The 17,249-nt window shown below is 37.8% G+C and overlaps 1 protein-coding gene and 1 pseudogene across 12 annotated transcripts in view; both read left to right on the top strand.

Annotated features, from left to right (window-relative positions):
* Positions 1-17,249, top strand: part of NDUFAF2 (NADH:ubiquinone oxidoreductase complex assembly factor 2) — a 357,071-nt gene that overhangs the window by 165,693 nt on the left and 174,129 nt on the right. The window lies entirely within an intron of this gene.
* Positions 2,490-5,872, top strand: LOC309861924 (PRELI domain-containing protein 1, mitochondrial pseudogene; annotated as a pseudogene). Its single transcript has 2 exons — positions 2,490-2,553; positions 5,183-5,872. The product of its transcript is annotated as a PRELI domain-containing protein 1, mitochondrial pseudogene (transcript).

Here is a 17,249-nt window from a genome sequence, read left to right as displayed (position 1 = left end):
TTCGGCTCAGGTCATGATCCCAGCGTCCTGGGATCGAGTCCCACATCGGGCTCCTTGCTCCGCAGGGAGCCTGCTTCTCCCTCTGACTCTTCCTTCCACTCTGTCTGCCTGTGCTCGCTCTCACTCACTCTCTCTCTGACAAATAAATAAATAAAATCTTAAAAAAAAAAAAAAAAAAAACTTTAAAATATACAGTATGGTAGCATTCAGTACATTCACGTTTTTGTGCAGTCCTCACCCTTGTCTTTATGAGGACATTTTTTAACCTAATGCATAGTGTCTTTGAATGAGCGTTGAAAGAATAATTTTAAGAGTGTTAAGGAAAAGGCAGTTGGGTGGCTCAGTTGGTGAAGTGTCAGTCTCTTGATCTCGGCTCAGGTCACAGTCTCAGGGTCATGAGATGGATCTCTGTGCCAGTTTCCATGCTTAGCATGCAGTCTGCTTGTCCCTCTCCCTCCATCTCTGCTCTCGCCCCCTCTGCTCCTCCTTCTGTACAGCATTCTCTCTCTCTCTCCCTCTGTAAAATACATAAATAAATAACATCTTGAAATAATTTATGGTGGGGTCTCCCAAGTGTTCAAAATCTATAAATTCTATATATATGGAAAGATACAGTAAATGATACATAAAATAAATTTACCATCGTAACCATTTTTAAATGCACATTTCAGTAGAATTAAGTACATTCCCTTTACTGTGCATCTCAATCCCCAGAACTCCTTTCATCTTGGAAAACTGAAACTCAGGAACTTTCAGTTCCCCACTCTTCCCTTAGCCCCTGGCAACCACCATTTTATTTCCTGATTCTATGGGTTTTTTTCCTGTTTAAGTCTAAATAGTATTCCGTTGTATCTATATGCCACATTTTGTTTATCCATTTATCTGTCAGTGGACATTTGGGTCATTTATACCTTTTGGAAGTTGTGAGTAATGCTGCTGTGAATTGAGTGTACTTCTGTCTCTTTGAAACCCTCCTTTCAGTTCTTCTGCTTTTATGCCCACAAGTGGAATTGCTTGATCATATAATAATGCTATTTTTTTAAAAGATTTTATTTATTTACTTGAGAGAGAGACAGTGAGAGAGAGCATGAATGAGGAGAAAGTCAGAGAGAGAAGCAGACTCCCCATGGAGCTGGGAGTCCGATGCGGGACTCAATCCCGGGACTCCAGGATCATGACCTGAGCCGAAGGCAGTCGTCCAACCAACTGAGCCACCCAGGCATCCCAATAATGCTATTTTTAATTATTTTGAAGACCATCGTATTGTTTTCCATAGCAGCTGCACCATTTTGCATTCCTGCTAACAGTGCTACAAGGGTTCTAATGTGTCCACATCTTGCCAATACTTGTCTGATTTGGGTTTGGGGTTTTGTTTTGTTTTGTTTGATTTTAACAGGAGCTGTCCTAATGGGTGTGAGGTAGAGTAGTACATTTTAAGTTAAAGTTTGATGAAGAGGGAATTATGATTAAATGTCTAGTATCACTTAGAGATTATAGCAAAAGTCTAAACTTGAAACTTGTGCACCTCAACCCTTTTCTACTTCACTGTGTGCCAAATGATAGACCTTACATAAGGCTTATGACAGCTTAAGAATTCAGGAAAATTTGCCTGGGAATTAACTAAAACAAAATCCAACAAAATCTCAAGGTAGTGTGAAATAAATAAATCACAAAATTTATGTACTTTGAATGTTGTACAGGCTACAGAGCTACTGACTTGGTATAGTGTGCAAAAATAGGTTAGGGATGTAGCAAGCTCAATAATATTTCTTCCTCTGACAATTTCCCTTCTTATTTTCTACATAAAAGGTTTGAAAAAAGCTAATTGACAGTAGTTAGAAGCAGTAACACTGACTGGCAATAAGAGATAACTGAGTTATTGTGCTGTGGTGGGATCATTTAAAAGTCAAAAAGCTAATGCCAGTAGTATCTATTTATGGTAAAGTACAGTATACTATGTTACTTATTTGTAATTAGCATGAGATCCAAAGATAAAGTGTGTGCACAAAGGGTGTTTAATTTACTAAGGCAGAATAAAAACTGTAAATTATTTTAAAATTATTTTTATTAAAATAGACTGGAAGTATTTTGCTTTTCAGAGCAATCAGCGTCATATATCTAAAAATGCTGTCCTATGGATTAGTTGGCTTTTCATTGGTGCCAAAAAGATGACATCCTGTTTAAGGTAGCATCTATTCAAGTACCCAGAAATATTTTCACCATCTTCCTTGTGTAAAATCCAATTGTCTTTATAATTTTCCATTTTCTGGAATGGTCCTTGAAATCTGTTTTCTTCCTCCTTTGTCTGCCTAACTCCTATTTGATGAATATCTCTTACAGAAACTTTCTCATTTCTTTATACTCCACAATTCTAGATTCCTTATTTTTTCCTATGTGGTATCATAGCAGATAGCATTTTCTCTCTTATACTTATATCTGTATTATAGTGAATCTGTATTCATAACCATCTGATCTCTGAGACCGCCATTATGGCTCAGATCAGAGACAAAGTTGTTGCTATCATGCTGCAAATTGTACATAGCATACATCTTGGTACGCCTCTGGGAATGCGAGGCCATTAGGTTTTCTGATGTGAGTCATCCTGAAAAAAAAATTGCTAAGACCATTGAACCAGACTATGAGTAACTTGAGCCTTCTTTCTCTTTCTCCCATATACAGAACAGTGTTAGACCTAGGAACTCAGTGTATGTGTGTATATTTGTGTTTATATAAATAAATATTTATTGTATTTTTTCATGTATTTTAAAATTTTGTGTTTTACTAGAATGAGTAAACACTAAGTGAAGAATTTGGATTTTCTTTTTAAGAAATGTATAGGCAGGGGCGCCTGGGTGGCTCAGTGGGTTAAGCCGCTGCCTTCGGCTCGGGTCGTGATCTCAGGATCCTGGGATCGAGTCCTGCATCGGGCTCTCTGCTCAGCGGGGAGCCTGCTTCCCTCTCTCTCTCTGCCTGCCTCTCTGCCTACTTGTGATCTCTCTCTGTCAAATAAATAAATAAAATCTTTAAAAAAAAAAAAAAGAAAAGAAATGTATAGGCATTGTGGAATTTTAAGTTTTGTGTAGGAAGAGTAATAGAGCTGTGATACAATAAAATTGTGTCATAAAATCATGCTCCTCCTTCTTCCAGAAGAGAATTTGAGATTGAAGAGTGGAAGAAAGAGGTATAAGATTGTACTAAAGGAAGAAAGTACAATCGAGGTGAGGGAAAAGTGGAGCCAGATATGAGGCTGTAATATAAACTCCAGTTTCCTGCACGTTCACTCCAAGTGACCTGCAAATGCATCTCTGAGCTTTGTAGCAACCAACTCAGAAAGATCAGCCTTCTGGTCAGAACGTCACCATAGCTATGAGATCAGTCATCTAAATAACTATTTTAAAGGAATATGACCATTTTTTTGTCTTCCAAAAATAACTGTAAACTCATTTTACTTTTATTCTGAAAAAAATATCATGTTTCTTATTAAAAAATAATCAACCAATAAAGAAAGTACAAAATCTCATGTAAATACGCCATTAGAGATTATTTTTGGCCACACACAAATGGTAACTTGGTAACATAGTTCATTCTGGCTAATTTACATTCCTAACAATATAAGAACTTGGTAATTTTCTTGCACCCTTAGTGTTGTAGTATTGCGAATCTTTCTTAGTCCTATAAGAGAAAAATGATATTTGTTATTTTTCTAGTATTCTTAGTACTGATATTTGATGTGACTTTTTCCATGGTTTTTATGATTAGACTTTATGCAATGTAATGAATAAGTATCCTTGACAACATCTTTTGATAGATTTGTTATGTTTCCTTCTGGAGTATTTTTTATGATAACACTAAAATATGGGTAATAATATTTTACCAAATATTTAACTTCAGTAACAGCCTTCCTGGGGTCAATATGATATGGCCTGGTATTCAGGGTTCTTACTGATTTAGATTTATCCAGGAGTGTATTTGTAAAGACCACTACCTTTCCACCAAAATCCACTATCTCTTTCTTACTGGACACACAGGTAGACTACATTTACCAGTTTCCTTAAAATTAAGTGTGGCTATATGATCACATTTTCTGTAGTGGATTGTCACTGGAAGTGAAGTCAGTCACTTCCTGGCCCCACCAGTACAATCTCCTTTTGTTTTCTCAGTGCCCTTCTTTCTGGCTGAATGAAATGGCAGTGCTTAGGGAAATCTTGGAAATCAAATGTTGAAGATGGCTAGAGAGCCCTCAGTTTGGATCCTTAAATGACTGTATGGGAAATGCTGGCTTACCTGAACATCCACCCAGAACAGTCACATAAGAAAGAGATATAGTTATTTAAGCTACTTTATTTTTAGAGTCCATTTCTACTACAGCTTAGCCTACCCTAACTAATAGAAAATATAATTGAACCAAAATTGAGCTAGATTCAAGTGCTCAATAGCATGAGACTGTGTTTTCTGTATCACATGACCCTTTTTTCTTCCAAATTAGCTTCATTCATAGATAGGGTTTCTCCACAATGTAAGATAAACAGCCCCAGCAGTTTCAGGTCTATGTGGTCTTTGTTAGTTATGATCATAGAGGTTAAGAGTCTTCCTGGGCCTCCAGCACAGTATCTCAGGAAGTGCTGATTGGCTTAGCCGGTGTCATGTGCCCATCCCTGAAATAATTTTTGTGGCTAAAGATTTTTAATACTATGGCCAAATTTAGTTCACAATCGTACCTCTGGATAGAGGGATAATAACCTCCCTCCCAACCTCAATGGACAGAGCATGATCAAAAGGAATGAAATAGTAAATGGTTCCCTAAAGAAAGGACTTCTGAACAATAAAGAATAAACACCAGAATACAGTATGGTTAGAAAGGATTTTCAGTTAATATAAGCATGAAATAAGAGGAGCCTGCATGAGAGTGGTGGTGTAAACATTAAAGTAAAAAGAACAAATCAGAGGAATATTCGTATATTTTTGTTAAAAGGTTGGCATTGTTGGGGAGGGAGTTAGTAGTAAAATAAATTGATGTTTGTAAAAAATAGTTGTAAAATCTTTCAATTGTGGCAGACAGTGCCTCAGGCTGGAGGCTGCTGCATGGGTGCGGCACTGAGGGGAATAAGCTGCAGGCCTGGTGGGCTTGCCCTGAGTCCCTACCGGACCTTCGTACCCCACATGGTGTTGCACGGATGCTGAGCTGCCCTGCTGGTGGTGAAGTATTTCCTGTGCGAAAGCATGCTGTGTAGTTCCTGGGACCAAGTGTTTGCTGCTTTCTGGCAGCGGTGCCCAAATCCCTACAGTAGACATGTCTTGAGGGAAGACACAGTGCACAGGGAGGTGACCGCTGACCAGGAGCTCCAGTACCAGGGTCTCCTGACCTGGACCAGCAGGGTGCCCCGCAAGAGCCCAATGACTGTAAAGACAACAACGTTGTCTTTACACTTTACAATGCTGCCAACATTGCTCAATCAGTGTAGTTTACATCCTAGAGGATTCTGTTGTGGACCTGCAGAACCAGACCATAACCACCTTCATGTGGAACATTAACCACACCCAGATAATGGTAGTAGAGGAATGGTGTGTTTACTGTATGAGCTCTGAGAATAGGGGCTGGACCGAAATCCACCAGGAAGCTTGGGTCTCCTCTAGAGTGCCTCCAGAGCTGTCCAGGAATTTGGCCTCACTCTATTACAAAGTACTTTGACCAAGACTGTGAAGGGCTTTGAATACATCTTGATCAAGCTGCAGGGGGAGGCCCCTTCCAAAAACCTCTGTTGAGACAGCCAAGGAAGCCAAGGAGATGGCAAAGGAGAAGGCACTAGCAGCTACAGAGAAGGCCAAGAACCTTGCCATCAAGAGCAGAAACAGCAGCAATTTGTGTAGCTAGCCCAGGCCCTGATGTGGTAGGATGCCTGTCCACCTGGCTCAAATCCCTCTGCCCTTTATAACTTGCCCTTTATTAGTAGAAATCAACTTCCAAACAAAATTTCTGTTGTGGTAAAAAACACAACAATATTTGTCAACCTAACCAGAAAGATACAGTGTAAAGTATATTCATATTGTAAAAACAATGAAAGTTTTCGAATTAGGAAATGAGTAAAATAATAGTACTATCAAAGGATTTGAGAGATTTGAAAGGAAAAGCAGTGGGGAATAGGAAGAGATGGATGTCATAATTATTGATGAAACAGCCAACACCATAGGTTTCCAAAGTCTTGGGGAGCCAATAAAGTACTGCTGGGCAGATGATTTGCAAGGCTGGAATATAGCTAACAGTGAGGAGAAAGTCATACACCCGGGCATTGGACATCAGGATTAGGCCACAGATCTCAATGTAAGAAAACACGATCTCTCTTTCTAATCAAGAATAGTCTCTGTCGAAGCTGGTGAGAACACTTTTGGTTACAGTATTTACGGGCACTGGTGGTCTTTTCCTGCATAAAAAAATTGGACTCAAAATAGAATTTCAGGAGCAGTTTCTAGAACTGAGATGCTGGGCACACACCAAGGGACAAAAACATGTTGCTACTTGATTGGTACCAGCAACAAAAGTGACTTCATAATGATCAATTTACTTGAGCAATCTTACATGTTTCTCCTGTTTCAAAACAAAATTTCCTTGATGGGAATTTGCAGAGCTTACCATAAAGATAGGACTTCAAGGATTAGATACTTAGGACATATTACAGGAAGATACAGAACTCTCTGTCACAGAAATATAAGGACATCCAAGTAGAGCATTGCTTTAAACAGAAGTTCATGATTAGAGCTCCTTAAGTGATTAGAGTTACAAATGTTATCCTGGTAGTTTTCATCATAGAGATAAAAGACAAAATAATGGAAGCTGTTCCTTCCTGTGTCACTGGTGTGACTTTAATGAGCCACTGCAAAATATCAAGGACCTCATTATTGTTGTCAACAAATATTTGAGTGTTCTACTCTGTGTAGTACAAGATTCAAATTCTGCAGGACAAAATGTTTATCAGCTCTGAGCGGGGGTGGAATATATGCTGTATTGCTTTTGTGTTACAATTCTGTTCCTTTATTTGCCTTGGAAAGTACAGTGAAAGACTCAATACTTTTACATGTTTTAGTATTATAACAAGTTTCCAACCTACAAATTACTTGAATTCCAGAAGTTCCATGTAAGCAGCTTGTTCAAATTCAACACATATCCATTGAAATTGTGTTCTGAATGGTAGTTCAAGTTCCAGAATAATTCACATTCCTTTTAATCAACAGTTCATTTGAAATGCTGCACATCAGCAAAAACACATACTTTTTAGCAATGGAATCAAGAGAGATGCAAGAACTCTGCAGGTTTTTAAAAGGAGAGATGGATAAAAAAGATGTACTTATGAGGAAAAAATTTTTAAGTGGACTTAACTCAGTTGAAACTTTTTTTAAATAGGTGTAAATAAAAGGCAGAAGATATGAACTCAAATTATGCATTGGTCTTTCGAAGGGTAAGGAAGCAGGTGCTATTTTAGATTATCCCCATCCCTTTACAGCCAATAGGTGGTGCTGTTGTCACACAATAGTTAGGTTGCTCTCCTGTCTCAAAACAAAGGGAGAATTTGGGAAGTTAATGCAAAGTAGTTTTAAACTGGTTGTTAAAGGGAGTCAGGAGAAAATAAGAGAGGCAGTATGAATTTGATTATATGTGGATGATGTTGATACATCAGGTTTTGTAGCAGAAGAGGTGACTGTACTAGTCTACTTAAATTTCCGTGTAAAAATTAGATAGACTTGAAAACACACGTTTTCTCGTCACCTTTTCCTTGAGCTTTAATTACTCAATTATAAAAATAAAGATTGTTTTGAGAATTAAAGAAAATATAAAGTGTCTAATAAGTGCCATATACATAATATGATAATAAATATGATTGTGTTCATCTCCTAAATAAGTCAGATGAAATTAATAAACTACATTAACATAATGTTATTGGTATTTTGCAAAATTAGACTAAAAGAGATGACCTCTGGACCCTGGAGTCTTATAAAGAAGTAGCAAGAAGTAGGAAAAATGTTAAGCTTTATTATTTATTACTAAGAATAACTAAGTCTTTTTTTTAAGACTTTATTTATTTGACAGAGAGAGAGAGAGATCACAAGTAGGCAGAGAAGCAGGCAGAAAGGGGGGGAAGCAGGCTCCCTGCCAAGCAGAGAGCCTGATGTGGGGCTCAGTCCCAGAACCCTGAGATCATGACCTGAGCTGAAGTCAGAGGCTTAACCCACTGAGCTACCCAGGTGCCCCAAGACTTTGGTTCTTTTGGCTCTTTTTTAGGTGAGTATCTTGATAGGCATTACCAAGTACACCCTTGAGTAGATCAGTCTACGTTTGTGCACAATAGATTTGGACACACCTATCTTAAAGTAATATTTACCGTTTTGCAGATCTTCAGTATTTGTGACTATAGTTTTAATCTTTTTGAACATCAATGGAAAGTAAGGAATAAGTAGGGAAGAATAACAGGATAATACTCTTTATTGCAACCTGCACAAGCAAAATGTGGCCAGCCTTCTCATTTCATACTTCTACAGGCTTCCTTTTGGTGAAGTCACAATTTATTAGCCTTGCTTTCTGCCAGTGAGCTGGAGTAGAGAACGTAGGTAAAATTTATGTTACCCAGTTTTATTAGTTATTAGCCAAGGCAAAGTTTTATTGTAGAGAAAATTAAAACTAATGACTAAAATAATGGGATACTATAAATAAATTGCTCTTACTAGAATTTCTTTCCTTTCCTTTGTGTCTTTTCATTGCTTGGGTTGGCCTTAGACTACCCCAAATTCTTCCTCCTCACTGAATCTTCTAGGTTTGAGGGGCTAAAGGAATTGTTGCCAGTGCTTCTCCAGTAGGCCTGCCTCCTTGAGGACTTGTGAATCCAAAAGCTGTTTCTCCCTCTTTGCTATACAGACTTTTAATGTCTTCCTAAGAACTCTCTCAAGTGAGAAAATGATTTCTCACTGAACTCATCTTGTTTAAACATGGGAAGCGGGCCTTAAGTCATGCTTTAGCTTTAAATTATAGCTCCACATATGAAGTTGGCCTTAGATTTCCTTGGACTATGGGAAAATCCTGCATTGTCTTCCACCTGATTACTCAGGAGTTCTTAATAGATGGCTTGATGAACTCTGTGAAAGGTAAGGAGAAGCAAAATACATGATACCCTTTCTGCCATTCGCAAGACCTTGATTTTGTTTAGGGAACCAATACATGTGGTTGAATGCATTTCACAGTCTCAAAAGTGTGATACTTGGTCTGAATATGTGATTTTCATAGGGCTTGTTGGCTCCCAGAGCATGAGAAGGTTGCCTCCTGGGAAGGGGAGGGGGCAAAAGGTGAAGTAGTGTTGTGCACCCTTGTCTCAACTACAGAAGCTCTGCTTTGAGCAGTTTTATAAATTCAACCTCTATGGAAGATCTTTTAAAGAAGAGATTGAAAATTATTGACACCTCAACCTTTCACCAGCTGAGCCCAGTATTATACTCAGGATGTAGTTCACAAATACTAGAATAGTTCCTTTTAAGCAGATGAATATCACAATTCATTAGGTGACTATGTGATTTCCTTCTATATCAAAACAGATTTCTATTCATTAATGATAAGTAGTGCCTGATAGTAACTAAATTAAATAGATTAATGAAGAGTATTAGTAATTTCATGGATTAATAAATAAATATATGTATTTTTAAAATTAAGACTAATGCACCACAAAATGTACTCTATTTATTTTTACTAAATTATTCATATTTAAAACTGTCATATATTCTGTGAATTATGTAAGGGTAGCTAATAGAGGAGTCCTCAACTCTTTTATGATCTTTGGTAAAATGACCAAGTACCACTCCATTTCTATAAAACTCTTTGGATCTGAAAACCAATCAAATAATCAGCCATACCTTCTACATTTCAAATCTGAAAATAAAGTTTGAGCTAGGCCCAAGCTGTACAAGTGGCATAATTTTCTGATTCTTTAAATTCTTTTTGTTTATTCCTTCAGTTTCTCTCTTCACCTCTATATTGATAGCCCCAATTGCTCAAGACCCTTAAAGTGAAAATAAAAAACTTGATCATATTGGTTTATACTGAACTATGAGTGTGTGCTAATTTTGAGAGGGGAAAATATTATTCCTTTTTATATTAAGGATGTACCAGATTAGAATTTGCTTGCTTAAATAGTGATTGTCTCTAAAAATAAAATGAAGATTTTTCAGTCATAAATTTCCTCACTGTAAAATAGCTTTTTTAAGGAGCGCCTGGATGGCTCAGTCAGTTCAGCCTCTGCCTTCAACTCACATCATGATCTCTCAGTCCTGGCATTGAGTCCCGCATCTGGCTCTCTGCTCAGAGGGAAGTCTCCCTCTCCCTCTGCCCCCCTTCCCGCTCATACTCTCTTTGTCAAATAAACAAATAAAATCTTTTTTAAAAAATAGCCCTTTTAAAACTTGGAATTGCCATATGATATATCTTAAAGCCTCTTTAATTTAGCTAAAAAGATTTTTTTTTTTTAAGATTTTATTTATTTATTTGACAGAGAGAAATCACAAGCAGACTTAGAGGCAGGCAGAGAGAGAGAGGGAAGCAGGCCCCCTGCTGAGCAGAGAGCCCGATGCGGGACTTGATCCCAGGACCCTGAGATCATGACCTGAGCCGAAGGCAGCAGCTTAATCCACTGAGCCACCCAGGCGCCCCAGCTAAAAAGATTTTTAGCAGCCCCTTTTATTCCTTCCCTTTGTCTGCATATTTAAGACATTTTAACTCCTATGTCATAATTCAGACATAGTCTTAGCAGGATCACTGAATGTTAGTTTTCTTGTTATTTTGCTAAATGTTCAGATTCTCAATTATAAATATACTTTATACATTGGAGGTAATTTAGGCTTACAAAGAATTGTAGAATGTATTAGGTGAATAAAGTACTTTCAAAAACTGATTACTTGCATGTCAGTCAAAATCTGAAATGGCTGCTTCTCTTTTATTTCTTCAGGCTGAACACATTATTACATGACTAAATAGTCAGGAATCTATCATTTGAAGTCTACTTTTTAATGTTTACCTACTTTTGGGGGGTGGGGGAGCAAGTGTAATTACAGCTGTCTTTTTTCTGAGAGTCGAAAATTCCTTGCCATTTGGAAAACAAATGATTTTTACACAAAAATGTTTGATTTCTGTAGTCATAGAAGGGAAGAAAATGCAGTAAAATACTAGCTATTTCTAGGACTCCCATGCTTGATTTAGGAATGCGTTCAGAAAACCTACTAAATTTTTTACTATAAATTTTTTTGGGTTAATATAATAGACTATTCAGTATATATTTGTTGGCTAAATAACATAACATTTTTAGAACTTTAAGTTTTTGTTTGCATATAAAATTACTATGAAATTTAAAAAATAACAAGAATTTATTGTCCAAGTGAAAACCACAGGCACGAATTTGCAATGTTCATCTCTTTTTTTTTTTTAAATTATGATTTTCTTCACATGTACTTTCAGACTTAAGTTTTACAAATTGTATTTATGGGGGCGCCTGGGTGGCTCAGTGGGTTAAAGTCTCTGCCTTCAGCTCAGGTCATGATCCCAGGGTCCTGGGATTGAGCCCCACATTGGGCTCTCTGCTCAGCGGGGAGCCTGCTTCCTCCTTTCTCTCTGCCTACTTATGATCTCTGTCTGTCAAATAAATAAATAAAATCTTTTTTAAAAATTGTATTTATGGCTTTTAAAAAATTAATGAAGTCAGATTTAAAGAGTTAATTTTGGATTTTCTAAGATGGAAGCAGAGGTCCCTTTTGGGAAACCTGTAAGTATGAGGAAGCTAATAAGATTTAAGGTAATCCATTGAACTAGTTGGCTTTCTTAAAAATTCTGAAAGCTTATCTGGAAGGCCTCTTTAATTGCTTTAAAAAACAAAAAGTATTACCTGCTGCGACCTCCTGAGATAGTCATCCATGCTCATATAAATATATATAGAATATGTCAAATTATAGAATCATCACATTTTCAAGCAGAAATGCCTCATTTGATCACTATGGGAAAATAATAGCTTATGATTATGAATAAAATATTAGTTTTTAATTGGATATCTGTATTGATACTGTATGCAAACTTTGTAAATGCTAATTTAAAAAATCTTAAATGGAAATGCTTAAGAGTAGAAGTCAATAAAAATAAGCTAATCATCCTATGCCTTTTTTTCCTTCTCTGTAAAAGATGCTTTGAAGACAAGAGATAATATATGGAAGATACATAAACACTGACTGGTATATAGCAGGCTCTTAATAAATGTTACATCTGAGTAACTTCAGATTCAGATGATCCTTTAAGTCATATGTGAAGATGGCTTTCAGTCTAAGAATTCTTAGTTTAGTACTCTTAATTAATGGTTTGTTTGTTTGTTTGTTTTTAAATTTACGATGCTCAGCATAACAATGTTAAAAGTCCCCAAATATAACCAGTGGAGTGTGGTTCTTGGCTTTCATTAGCCCTCACTTCCATGTATTGGGCACCAACACTTCTAAGCCTACTTTCATATGCAAAATGCAGTCATGTCTATATCACCAGGCAAACTGATTTAGGATTATCACCTGGCTGCACTCATCACTGCCAGTGGGGTAAAGGTCCAGGCGTCAGTCAGACAGAAAGGGTCTTAACCTTGGCCATCCTACCACCATTTCTCCAAGCCAAGGGCTCCTGTCAGGATCAGTCTTGCTTATTTATAAGGGGATAGCTATCTCAGAGATGTGTCACCTCAGTCAACCCAACCTCTTTTTTCTACCCCAAAGCATTCATCTCCCCTCCCACTGTTCCACCACTGGGAAATACTGGGCTGGAAGTAGGCAGGTGGTTGGAAACATTACCAAGGATTTTGTGTGCTTATGGGTCACAACCAATATAAGCCTCCACCTTTGATTTGGTAATTATAGAAGAAAATCCCTCCTCTAGCATGATACATAACTTACGAGTTCTGAAGCTCCAAAGTTTAAAGATTAAAGGCTGCCCAAATATCTTCCCTGGATTAGGGAAGGAGCAAGGGCCTAGAGAAGAAGAGATGCCTGAGTCTGTGGTCTCATTCTTCAGGGCTGTTGGTGTTACCTGCCTGTCTGGTACCTGTCAAGGGTCTTACAGGGTCGCTGAGACCATAGGAAGGCAGTATTTATAGGTACCAAATTAGAAATTTTTAAATTCCTAATCCAACTGTCTTTTATTTTTTTTTTTTAAAGATTTTATTTATTTATTTGCCAGAGAGAGAGATCACAAGTAGGCAGAGAGGCAGGCCTCAGGCGGGGTGGGGGGGAAGCAGGCTCCCTGCTGAGCAGAGCCCTTGATGTGGGGCTTGATCCCAGGACTTGAGATCATGGCCTGAGCCAAAGGCAGAGACTAAACCCTCTGAGCCACCCAGGCGCCCCCCAACTGTCTTTTAATGTGTAAGCCTTATTCACCTTTCAAATGTGTAAGAACACTCTATATACAGAGGAAAGGGAAATTACCTCCAAATAAAACAAAAAATTCCCTTCCATTACTCTTACCAAAACTGGTCTTGTATCGTGATGGTTACAAAATGATGGTATTTCAGCTCTGACACTTTTTCTACATTTACTATTTAGTATTGTAATAAGTAAGAGCCCTTTTTATCTCCCCAGTTTATTTATCCCTCTATTTATTTCTATCTTTTAGCAGTTTGGATTTATGGATTTCTTTATTATTTTTTTTTTTTCTCCTAGTGGCATATTTAGTTCTCAAACATTTTGGTCTCAGGATCTCTTTAAACTTTTCACAGCTATTGAAAGAGCTTTCTTTAGATAAATGCTGGCGAGGATGCAGAGAAAGGGGAACACTCCTACACTGTTGGTGGGAAAGCAAGCTGGTGCAGCCACTCTGGAAAACATCATGAAGGTTCCTCAAGAAGTTGAAAATAGAGCTACCTTATGATCCACCAGCAATCCCACTACTGGGTATTTACTCTAAAGATAACAATGTAGTGATCCGAAGGGAAACATGCACCCGAATGTTTATAGCAGCAATGTCCACAATAGCCAAGGTATGGAAAGAACCTAGATGTCCATCAACAGATGAATGGATAAAGAAGATGTGGTATATATATACAATGGAATACTATGCAGACTGAAAACTCCACTGTACATTCATGAAAGAATGGAAGTGAAAAAGACAGATAACATTCTTTTTTTTTTTTTTAATTAACATACAATGTATTATTTGACCCAGGGGTAAAGGTTTATGAATCATCAGCTTACACATTTCACAGCACTCACCATAGCACATACCCTCCCCAATGTCCATAACCCACCCACCCTACCCTCTACCCCCAGCAACCCTCAGTTTGTTTTGAGAGATTAAGAGTCTTTTTTGATTTGTCTCCCTCCCAATCCCATCTTGTTTCATTTTTTCCTTCCCTACCCCCCACAACCCCCTGCCCTGCCCTTTCCTCATATCAGAGATATCATACGATAATTGTCTTTCTCTGATTGACCTGTTTCACTCATCATAATACCCTCTGGTCTATCCACATTGTTGCAAATAGCAAGACTTAATTTCTTTTGATGGCTGCATAGTATTCCATTGTATTTATATACCACAAGGGCAGATAACATTCTTGGTATTATTATTAAAATAGTGTTGGCCTCCCAGTCCCCTTAAAAGGGTCCTAGGCACCCCACAGAGTTCTCTAACAATCTGAGAATAGCTGGTCTGTAATTCCTTAATTATTTTGGTGCTCAGATTTATCCCAAATTTAATAAATTTCAACCCCTGTAACTGGCTCAAGTTCTTGTGACAAACCCCTCTTTTATTTTTTTAATTTTTTTGAGAATTCCCTTACTTTCTGGCACGGCAAGATATTCCAGACTCATCTTGAACCCACTCTGCTCTAGGCTTAGAATTAGCCATTTGTCTAGCTGCAAATAGAACCAGAAAAAGACATGAGGTTTCTCCAGGAAAGACTGGTATTCATCAGCCATTTCCCATCCACAGAAGTTTCTTACTGGTTATGTTGGCTCCTGTTCCCTGTATCACCATGTGTGTTTCTGGGCCTGTCTCTGTAGAACAGTGTGGTTTTTCAAGTGTGGTCTGCAGGATGATACAAAAGATGCCCATTAGGTGATACAAAGATACCCATTAAAATTGTAAGATATAGGGGCATCTGGGTGGCTCAGTGGGTTAAGCTTCTGCTTTCAGCTCTGCTTTAAACCCATGGTCATGATCTCTCTGCCTTCAGCTCAGGTAATGATCTCAGGGTCCTGGGATCAAGCCCTGCATCGGGCTCTCTGCTCAGCAGGGAGCCTGCTTCCTCCCTTCTCCCTCTGCCTGCCTCTCTGCCTACTTGTGATCTCTGTCTGTCCAATAAATAAATAAAGCCTTTAAAAAATAATAATAAAATTGTAAGATATATAACTGTATATGCTTAAGCAAAAAATACAACTACCATGGACACTTGAACAGCATGGGTTTGAACTTTGCAGATCCACTTATACATGGGTTTTTTTCAATAAATAAATACAACGGGCACCTGGGTGGCTCAGTGGGTTAAAGCCTCTGCCTTCAGCTCCAGGTCGTGATCCCAGGGTCCTGGGATCGAGCCCTGCATTGGGCTCTCTGCTCAGCGGGGAGCCTGCTTCTTCCTCTCTCTCTCTGTTTCTCTGCCTGCTTGTGATCTCCATCTGTCAAATAAATAAATAAAATCTTAAAAAATAATAATAATTAATAATAAATAAATAAATACAACACTATAGGTGTCTTTTTTCTTTATAATTTTCTTAGTAACATTTTCTTTTTTTGGCTCACCCTATTGTAAGAATACAATATAGAATACATATAGCATACAAAATGTGAGTTAATTGACTGTTTATGTTATCACTAAGCCTTCTGATCAACAGTAAACTATTAATAGTTAAGTCTTTACAGTAAACTATTAGTAGTTAGCCAGAAGTGTAAGTTGGATTTTCTTCTTTTTTTTTTTTTCTTTTTAAAATTTTTATTTTAATTCCAATAGAGTTAACTTTAGTTGGGTTTTCAACTGCATGGAGTGGTTGGTTGTGACTCTACCCCCCTATCTAACCCCCCATTGTTCAGGGGTCAAATGTAATTTAAGTCAAGCATTTCATGGTTGTTTTTTTAGAGTAAAGTAAAAGTGAATTTTGAAAGAGGAAAAAAAGCAAGCCAAATTAAAGAAAAATATTGAGAATGTAATACTATAAAGTGTGACAAACCACAAAGCTGGATTGAATGAAAATTGAATGTCTGATGTTTAGGGCTCTCTGCTGTAGATCCTCTTGCCCTGTCTGTGTCCAGGGTTCCCATACCCTGTTCCAGAAGTGAAATTGATGAAATCTGTCTTTTACCTAAGCCTGTCATCTACCTAATACCCGGAGATCTCCCTTTTTTCCCCCCTATTGTTTTAACTAAGTAGGTTTTGTATTTTTCTAAACAGAGGAAAAGGAAATCTGTATCCTAGGGCAATTTGCTTTAAATCCATGGCAGTAGCTTTAAAATAATTTTTTTTTAAGATTTTTTAAATTTATTTATTCAACAGAGACAGAGGTCACAAGTAGGCAGAGAGAAAGGAGGAAGCAGGCTCCCCACTGAGCAGAGAGCCCCATGCAGGGCTCTCTGAGGACCCTGAGATCATGACCCGAGCTGAAGGCAGAGGCTTTAACCCACTGAGCCACCCAGGTGCCACCCTAAAATTTTTTTAAGTTTGTAAAATAATGTTGTTACTTCCGTAGTCTTTAAATCCCTATACCATTGACCATATCTACATGAATTCAGACTTTTTGTTTTGACTGTTTTAATTAAATCTAATGTTGTTTTACTGTTAAGTGAAAAAACTATGCATTGCTTTATATAATAAAACTCATTGGGTACACCAGTGTCAATTGTTTATTGTCATATTAAGACTTACTAAGCCTAGGGGCACCTGAGTGGCTCAGAGGGTTAAAGCCTCTGCCTTCGTTGGCTCAGGCCATGATCCCAGGGTCCTGGGATTGAGCCCCACATCAGGCTCTCTGCTCAGCAGGGAGCCTGCTCCCCCCACCCCACCACCTACCTCTCTGCCTACTTGTGATCTCTGTCTGTCAAATAAAGAAATAAAACCTTTAAAAAAAAAAAGACTTGTTAAGCCTATACGTATCTTAGATTAATGTTTTTGTTATCAAAACAATGTTTAAATATAAATTAGACCCCAAATTTTTGACACCTGATCAGGTACTTAAAAATGCTCTATTTTGATAAGTAGGATCGTCTTTGCAAC

This window comes from Mustela nivalis (genome assembly GCF_964662115.1).
Source record: "Mustela nivalis genome assembly, chromosome: 3".
Lineage (NCBI taxonomy): Eukaryota > Metazoa > Chordata > Mammalia > Carnivora > Mustelidae > Mustela > Mustela nivalis.
The sequence above is the reverse complement of the archived record's forward strand: the minus strand, read 5'-3'. Positions and strand labels throughout refer to the sequence as shown.